Genomic DNA, 9,294 nt, shown 5'->3' with positions numbered 1-9,294 from the left:
TTGGAGGTGTTTAGGAACTTGATGCCTTCCTACATGATGGGCAGGAAGAGAAGCAACATATGGGGAATAATGCCTCCTCTCAGAGCTAAGCCCTCATGAACTCCATAATCCAGGCCTCCCTGCCACCATATCCCTAAGCAGAGTGCTCCAGGGCCCGGGGACACGAGCAGAGCAGCTGTAGCTGGACCCTCCTGGCTGTGGCTGCCGTTTGCTGCCCTCCATCCTAATCAGCCCTTACTTATACCTCACACTCCTCACCATACCACAGATAATCTACCTGCAGCTTGGTACAGGCATCTGCAGTGGACGCTGTCCCCCACAGATTGTTTTGACCAGCGTGGAGCCCAGATACTGTGGAAACAAGGAGTGATGAGGCTTAAGAAACTCTGCATCACCACCCCTGGGTGGCTAGCCAATTCAGGACCATGCCTCTGGCAGTGTTCTCTGGCCAAAAGATCACCAGGAGCACACCTGGAGCCAAACAAACGTGGGCTTTTGACTCATTGCAGTGAGGGAGAATGTGAACCAGGGAGACCCATGGGGGATCTCCCAATAAGAGGGTGTTAGGGATGACTTATTTTAGGATTTGGGCTTGTGTTTATTGACTTTTGTCGGGGGCTTAAGGAAGTCAAGATTTGCTCTGGATTGGATTGCTCTTAGGAAGTGGGGATAAATCTAGAAAAACGAGGAGAAATGACAGGGTGCAACTTGAGAGACTGGCCATGGCCCGCCGCACTCGCTCTCGCTCATCCCCTCTTCTGGAGGCTTTAGCTGCCATGTTGTGAGGACATTCAAGCAGCTTTTGGCGCAGCCTACGTGGCAAAGGACATAGGTTACATATTTCGAAGTCAGAGCAAGTCTGAACAGTGTTTGTTAGTTGTTTGTTTCAATTCCCTAGCTACTCAGACAGATCTTTGCCTGAAAGGTTTAATTATAACTCCGTCAGCTAAAGAGGTCTATAGAGCAACAATCGTCTTCAGTTTTTCACAATTAAACGGCACCTGCATCTTCAGGCAGAAGAGCCAGTGGCTCATTTTCCAGAATTCAAGGTAGAGCATTTGGAAATGTTAACAGCTTTAACAAACCTCATCATCTAAAGTGCCAGGCCCTAGTCTAAAGTGCCAGCACTAGTCTAATTTCCCAGCCCACTCTTCTCTCCTGAGCCCCCAAACTCTTATTTACAGCTCTGTGTGGCACAGGGTGAGTGGTAGTACCCGCCACCCCATGCAGGCTGTGATCTGTGAAATGTATGACAACTAGGGCCCTCCAACACATATCTGGACCCCTGTGAATACACCTCCACTTTCGCTGAGCATGAACTCCCTTGTCTCTCACGTCTGCCTGTCCATCTGTGACTTTGTGTGTCTGCAGGGGAGGCACAGGCTAAGTATCTTCGTGCAGTGACAGGAGCTTTAGTTTCAGCAAGCGCAGAGCAGGGTCAGTTTGCATGCAAGGAGATAAAGCTGTGGCCATTACTGACTAAAAACTCCACTGGGCCCTAAGTATGGAGTAAACTGCAAATGCAGAAAAGTCACCAGGGAAGGGGTTTGTGAGGCTATAGGCTCTGGTGTAAAGGAATACACAAGTATGGAGCCGTGTCTGCATGTCTGAGGATGAGCTTCTCTATGGGGCCTTCCACACAAAATTTCTCATCAGCACACTGGGAAAATTTTTAACCCCTAACCCTTAGCAGCAGGGTCAATGGGGAACAGGGATATTGACCATAAGGAGAAATTCAAAAGGGGCCCCATGTTATGCTGGGCCCTCATCAGCTCCCTGGGGCTCTCTCTACACCAAGGGCATAAACATTTTAAATTTCATGCAAATAGTATGAACATCTTAAATTTCAATGGATTCTGCCAAGTGAAACTTAAAATTTTGACATGAAAACCCACAGTACATAAGAAGAGCCTGTTTCCTGACACCCTTCCCATCGGGAAAAAAAAGTCTACTCGACGTCCCAGGCTTCGCACTTCTGAAAATCTTTCTTTTCATTTAGTGCATTATCTCAAGTTTTGCATTACAACTTCTGTAGTTACTGTAACTGGGAACATTTTCATGGCATTTTATTTGGCATATTTGTTGCTCTTCATGATAATTCTAGGTTGACATCATTTTCTTATACCTCTATAAAGTTATTTCTGTGTCAAGGAGGTTAATGTCTCATCTGAAATATATTTGCCAAGTTGTCTTCCCAATTATTTCATATATCTTTTACTTTTTTTGCAAGTAGTTTATTTTTTAATTATAATAGATTTTTTATGATTAAAGAAGTAATATGGGTTTAGTGTTTAAAAAGTTAATGAAGAAAACCCGGAGGTCTTAGAACTTCAGCCTCTGGATTGATCAGTGTTAAAGAGCAGCCCCAGCAGTCAAGTTATTAATCAGCTCTAACTTTTCCCCTCCTTGTAGGTAGGACAGTGGTAATACCTATTGTGAAAGGTTTCACGAGGATTGAAGGAGATCACGTAACAAGTTTTATCCACAAAAAAGCAGATTGGTGACTTTATATATGTCTCTTGGCTCTTCCACAAGCCCAAACTTGGGCTTGTCCCTGCACACTACAGCTTCTCGGGAACCAGCCACGTGGTGATTATTGCTGAGTAGGGTATTGATCATGACTTTTCTTTTCTTATGTATAATTCATTTATTTCCAGACTGCAGAAAATATTTCACTATCTCAATAAAAATCACATTTCTGCCATCTTTGCTGTGACCCCAACCCCAGCCGAGTGTGTAAGGGAGGGGAAGCACAAACTGAGTGTCTTAGTGCAGTGACAGGGGCTTTAGTTTCAGCGAGTGCAGAGGAGGGTCACTATGATAGTCATGTGTGTCACAATAAAGAAGAGAATTGCTGAGTGAGGAGATTTCATCATGATTGCATTTTACTTTCTTTCAGCATTTGTGAATAAAAAAAACATTTAGTAAGTATTGTTATATTTTTCCAAATAATTTTCACTGAAGAAAACTTAGAAATTGGAGGTCACTGACCACTGATGTCAAGAAAGCTACATGGGGTGTGGTGTTATCTTTTCATATCCAGAAATATATTTACACAACGTTTTTGTGATGAAATTAGTATCCCAGAATCTATCACAAAATTACAAAAATTGTATGTCAGGGCCGGGCGCGGTGGCTCAAGCCTGTAATCCCAGCACTTTGGGAGGCCGAGACGGGTGGATCACGAGGTCAGGAGATCAAGACCATCCTGGCTAACATGGTGAAACCCCGTCTCTACTAAAAATACAAAAAAAACTAGCCGGGCGTGGTGGCGGGCGCCTGTAGTCCCAGCTACTCGGGAGGCTGAGGCAGGAGAATGGCGGGAACCCGGGAGGCGGAGCTTGCAGTAAGCTGAGATCTGGCCACTGCACTCCAGCCCGGCGGACAGAGCGAGACTCCGTCTCAAAAAAAAAAAAAAAAAAAAAAAAAAATTGTATGTCAGTTACTCTGGATGATTTCCAAATTAATACATTTGTTCTAAAAGTAAATGAAATGGAAAAATACGTCCTTATTAGATAAATTTTCTTGTATCTTCCTTTCACCCTGTTAAATTTAATAAGCAGGTATTCATTGGCCTGAGTCTGTTTTCCTACTTTGATTTCCTAGGTAACAAACTGCAACCTGACTTAGTTCGTAAACAAATTGAAAACCGAACTAGGAGTATAACGAACAACAGAATCTTAGCCAATCACAGGAGGCTCAGTTTCAGACCATCACAGGCTGCCAACTGATTAGACGATGTCCAAATAAAGCAGATGCCTAGCTGTAACCAATCAAGTTATTTCTGTACTTTGCTTCTATGTTCTGTCTGTAAATACTGCTCGAGTTGGGGAGCAGAACTCACGGAACCACTTCTGGCCCTGACTGATCCCTGATGTGTAAATTGTTCTTTGCTCAAACTTTGTTAAACGTAATTTGCCTGAAGCTTTTCTTTTAACAATCATTTTGCACAACAAGATGTCTGCTCTTGGTAATTTAGGTTTTATTTTCTAGATATATTTCCATGTGTATGATATTGTAAAGCTAGTTTTATAGGGGCATATATACTCTTCAAAGTCTGGTTCAGTATATATGCACACACTAATCTTTAATTTGCCTTTATATTTATATATCTCATTGCTTTTTTTACTTTTATCTTTACATTTGATCGTGATGTATACTTCTTCTCTGAATTATTTCACTGTAGAGTTTGAACAATACTTTTTCAGGTAGTCAGATGTATTTATATACCAAGCATTTGCTTACAAAATATGCTCCAAATATTTTTTTCAATAATTCACATTTTTATATGTGACCTTCGGGGGGGGGGGGGTGCGGTGTGGATGGATGTCTTTTTAAATTTTGCCTTAATTTATCTAAATAAATTTGTAATATAACTAAAAGCTTTTCCAGGGTCACAGGTCTAGTTTTAAGTACCCTGGTGTCTACGTCATGCCCACAAGGTACAGAAACATCCCCCTCACTTGACAGCGAAGATGATGGTGGAGATGAAATCCTGCCCCTTAGTTCTAGAGGCTTGGATATAGGGACACATGGATTGGTGGTGTGTGGAGTTCAGGCAGAAGCACAGGAAAATGACCTCCAGGGAGGGAAGGAAATTAACATTTACAGAACTACTTTAAACCAGAGACACTATACATGGTATCACTTTTAAGCCAAACACGCATTCAATTATCCCCATTGTTCACAAATATAGAATTAGGTCTAAAGCTTTTTTCCATTGTGTTCTGAAGCCTTCAAGCCTTTGAAGGCTGGGATCTCCAGTGGTTGAGTAGGTGATACAACACAATTGCTCAGTTTTATGTTTTCCACCATGGGTTGCATTGTTTTTATATTTAAAAAATCAATGAATAAATTAATACTTTTTTTGCACCGCCAGAACTGTGAAAAGCCGTGAGTAAATATTTGTGAACAATATTACAGACTTTGATCCTAATATGCTTGACCACAAAGGACTTTTGCTAATCAGTAGAGAATGGGGCAAAAGATGTCAACAGATACTTTGCCTAAAAAGCAAAATGATTTTCCAGTAAACCTATGGACACATGTCAGACTGTCCCTGAATCAAACCGAGGGTCGGGCTGCTTTTTCTTGAGTCCCAATAACAAGATGCCGATGAACTAGGAGAGAAGGGAGTTTTTATTTCTGTGACCGGTTGCAGGGAGAAGGCCTAGAAATTATCGCCAGACCAACTCAGAATTACAAAGTTTTCCAGAGCTTATATACCTTATAAGCTATATGTCTATGTGTAAGTGTGCATTCATCGAAAGACATAAGTGATTAGCTTCTCCTAATCTATGACTAAGATCTGAGTCCTGAAGACCTTCTTCTGGAGCCTCAGTACATTTACTTAATCTAAATGGGTCCCTGTGCTGGGGTGATTACCCTTATCTTGTCTCCTGGAGTCCCCAATAAAGCTTGTTTGTGGAGACCTGGGGAGTTTCTTCAGACCCCCAGTGAAAGTCGTTTAATCCTGAATGGTTCCTGTTAAGAATTCCTTCATTATCTTGTCATGCTTTAAGGCCCAGGAAAGGCCTAGGCAAAACTCTTGGTGGGCTTTTGTTACATTCCAGCCTTTGGATGAGGGCACTGGCTCTTTCAGCTTTTAATATTTAACTTCACCACTGAGTCAGAACTGAAACAGTTGATACGGAGGCCGGTGTTAGTGAGACTTGGCCTGCCACAAAACCACACTAATTGAAGAAATGAAAATCTGATGTCCAAATAAGTAATGAAGCCAATTTGAAGAAAATTATTTATGTGATTGCAAATTTTAAAAAGAACCTACAAACGAATACTTAAAAATATATTTAAGGTAGTGCTATGCTTTGAATATGTCCTTCAAAGTTCATGTGTTGGAAACTTAATTGCTGTTGTAACAATGTTGAGAGGTAGGACCTTTCAGAACAGATTAGGTTCAGAGCCCTCATGAATGGATTAATGCCGTTATTGTGAGAGTGTGTTAGTTATCGTGACAGTGGGCTCCTGATAAAAGGCTAAGTCCGACCCCCATTTTCTCTTTGTCTCACACACCCTATCACCATGTGACACCTTCAGTGTCCCCTGCCAGATACTGGTGCCATGCTCTTGAGACTTCCCAGCCACCAGAACAGTGAGCCAAATAAAATTGTCTTCTTTATAAATTGCCTAGCCTGTGTATTCTGATTATAGCAGTAGAAAACAGACTATGACAGGTAGGTAGACATCTTACCCAAAGAGAAACACATCTGAAAAATATACACCAATCTTTTTACTTTGAATATGTATGGGTCACAGTGATGGTATCATATAGATGGGAGATGTAGAATGATTTCATCTTCCTAATATATACATTTGTAATGTTTAGTATTTTTAATTAGGAAAATTTCTTGAGAGAAACACTTGAGAATACATAATAGCAAATTAACAACAACAAAAAAAACCATATATTTTTGTTTTAAGAAGTGTTCATGCTTTTTTTTTTTTTTTAAGAAAGATTATAACTCTTGACTTGGGAGTTACCCCTACCTGTGCAGGTGTGTGATTTGTATATTACAATTCCATCATTTAGAATGTTAAAACTCTCATGTGTGGACTTATCTTCTGCTCTCTCAGGGGTTGGGTGTCCTCTCTCGGGGCATAGAGAAACAAGAAGGGATTGCTCTTAAGCGATGGACAATTATAGAAATTTCTGGTTGATGCACTGCATATCAGTCCCCTTTATCACTGCCTTCCCCTTGCAAACTGATCTGTCCTGAGACTTTTGGGGTTATAATCTGACTCTGACAAACAGATAGCATCTGTGTACATTCAGTACTTTAAAAGGAAAAGGTGTGATTCCTTTTTTCTACTCTCATTCTGGTGGCCACTAAATTATCTTTCCTATGTCCTTTATACTTTCCATGTCTGTTTCTAATATGCCTTCTCTGAGATGGACTGAATTTTTTTTTTTCTGTCATTCAGCTATTTTCAGATATTTTTGTAACTTTGTCCTTCCTTAAGAATATGTGATAAGCAAGAGTTTATTAAAACTATGTATGGTGAAATCACGCCCATCCAATAGAGCTCAGTTCTAATGCTGGCAATTTCATGTAGCATCTGACTGAACCCTGACAAGCTTCTGCAACTCGTTAAGTTTTAGCAACCTAAGACAGGCCAAGAAGCTGGTAATTCTGCCTATCAGAATCCTGTTATGAGGAGCACATGGAGGAAGAAAATGTAATGTAATGCAGCAAGCACAGAACCTGGCATGCAGCAGGCCCTCAGAGTTCCCCCATGTCCATAGCTACAAGTACCTGGGTTCCAGGTCTCCTGACTACGGTTAGCTTGCTCTGCAGGGGTGACTCAATTGGAAACAGCTCCCTGGGTGTTGGTAGCAAACTCAGGGGGCACTAAGAACAGGAAGTAGAGTCTCTTCTGGCTCCTAGGGCTCTCCTCACTATGCCCTTCAGGAAAGGACTTATTTTGAAAACTCCACCTTGCTCATGTGACCCTGACAAAATGGTCTAAGGCCTACTCTTGCCTTGTTTGACAGATCCCCTCAATTTTCTCTGAACCCCAGCTCCAGATCTCACAGATTCTCCTCACAAACACCATGTGAAGACAGTGGTGACAGGTCACTTCCCACATGCCACACCATGGGTGAATTGGTCAGTGCCAATCCTTGGCCTCAGGATCTCACAGGGCATGAAGGGTTCTGGGCCCCCTCTCCCACTCCAACCCACAGGACAGCCAGCAGACTCACTTTCAGTTAGAGGTGGTAGGTGGCAAGGGCCCAGGCTGAGTGTTTTCCATTGTCCTGAGGATGAGGGCAAAGTGAACCCTGAGATACCTGTCTTAGTCCATTTTGTGCTGTTATAAGAGAACACCCAACACTGTACAGTATGTTAGTCTGTTCTCACACTGCTATAAAAATACTACCTGAGACTGGGTAAATCATGAACAGAAAAGGTTCAATTGACTCACAGTTCTGCATAGCTGGGGAGGCCTCAGGAAACTTACAATCATGGGAGAAGGCGAAGGGGAAGCAAGGCATGTCTTACATGGTGGCAGGTGAGAGAGAGAGCAAGGAAGTGCCGCACTTTAAAACCATCAGCTCTCGCGAGAACTCCTTCACTGTCATGAGAACAGCACGGGGAAAACCGCCCCCATGATCCAGTCACCTCCCACCAGGTCCCTCCCTCCACATGTGAGGATTGCAATTCAAGATGAGACTTGGGTGGTGACACAGAGCCAAACCGTATCACTGGGTGATTTATAAAGAACAGCAATTTATATCTTACAGTTCTGGAGGCTGGGAAGTCCAAGGTGGGGGTCTTGCATCTGATGAGAGCCTTCTTTCTGTGTCATCCAGTGGCAGAGGGTGGGAGGGCTAGAGTGCACAAGTGAGAGAAAGCAAGAGATCAAACTCATAGACTCAAGCCCTTTTATAATTGGTATTAATCCATTCATGAAGGTACAACCCTCATGACCTAAACACCTCCCATTAGGTGTTGCACTGGGGATTAAGTTTCCAACACATGCTCTTTTGGGGACACATTCAAACCAACCATTGCATTCTGTCCCTGGCTCCCCAAATTTATGTCCTTCTCACATGCAAAATACAGTAATTCCATCCCAGTAGCCCCAAAGTCTTAACTCACTCCAGCACCCAAAGTCCAGAGTCTCGTCTAAATTAGAGATGGGTGAGACTCAAGGCAGGATCCAGACTGAGGCAAATTTCCTCTAGCTGTGAGTCTGTGAAATCAAAACAAGTTGTCTATTCCCAAAATACAATGGTGGGACAGGCGTAGGATAGACATTCTCATTCCAAGAGGGAGAGATAGGCCAGAGAAAAGGCATAATTGGTCCTAAGAAAGTCCACAACCCGTCAGAACAAACAACATTAAATTTTGAGGCTTGAGAATAATGTTCAAGTTCTGCCTTCTGGGCACACTGAGGCAGGGATTGGGCCCCCAGATTCTCAGGCAGCCATGCCTCTATGGCTTTGCTAGGCTCAGCCCACCCAGCAGCTCTCACAGGTTGGAGTCTTATTCTTCCAGCTCTCCCAGGGTATCATTAAATGCCAGTAGCTCTGAAATTCTGGGATCTCAGTAGCAATCCAGCTCCCACGCCTCTACTAGACATTACCCAAATTGGGACTCTCTGCAACTGACTTGTTCCCACAGCTCCACCAGTTTACTGGCCTGGTGGGGACTCTCTCTGGCAGCTCTGCCCCTGTGGCAGGTCTCTACGTGGGTCCTCAGGCTGTCTGCAGCATTCTGCGAAATCTAGGTGGAGGCCATCACAGACCCATGGCTCCTCAACACTGTGCAC

Source organism: Trachypithecus francoisi, unplaced genomic scaffold, assembly GCF_009764315.1.
Source record: "Trachypithecus francoisi isolate TF-2019V2 unplaced genomic scaffold, Tfra_2.0 Lachesis_group6, whole genome shotgun sequence".
Taxonomy (NCBI): domain Eukaryota; kingdom Metazoa; phylum Chordata; class Mammalia; order Primates; family Cercopithecidae; genus Trachypithecus; species Trachypithecus francoisi.
Note: the sequence above shows the minus strand (reverse complement) of the source record.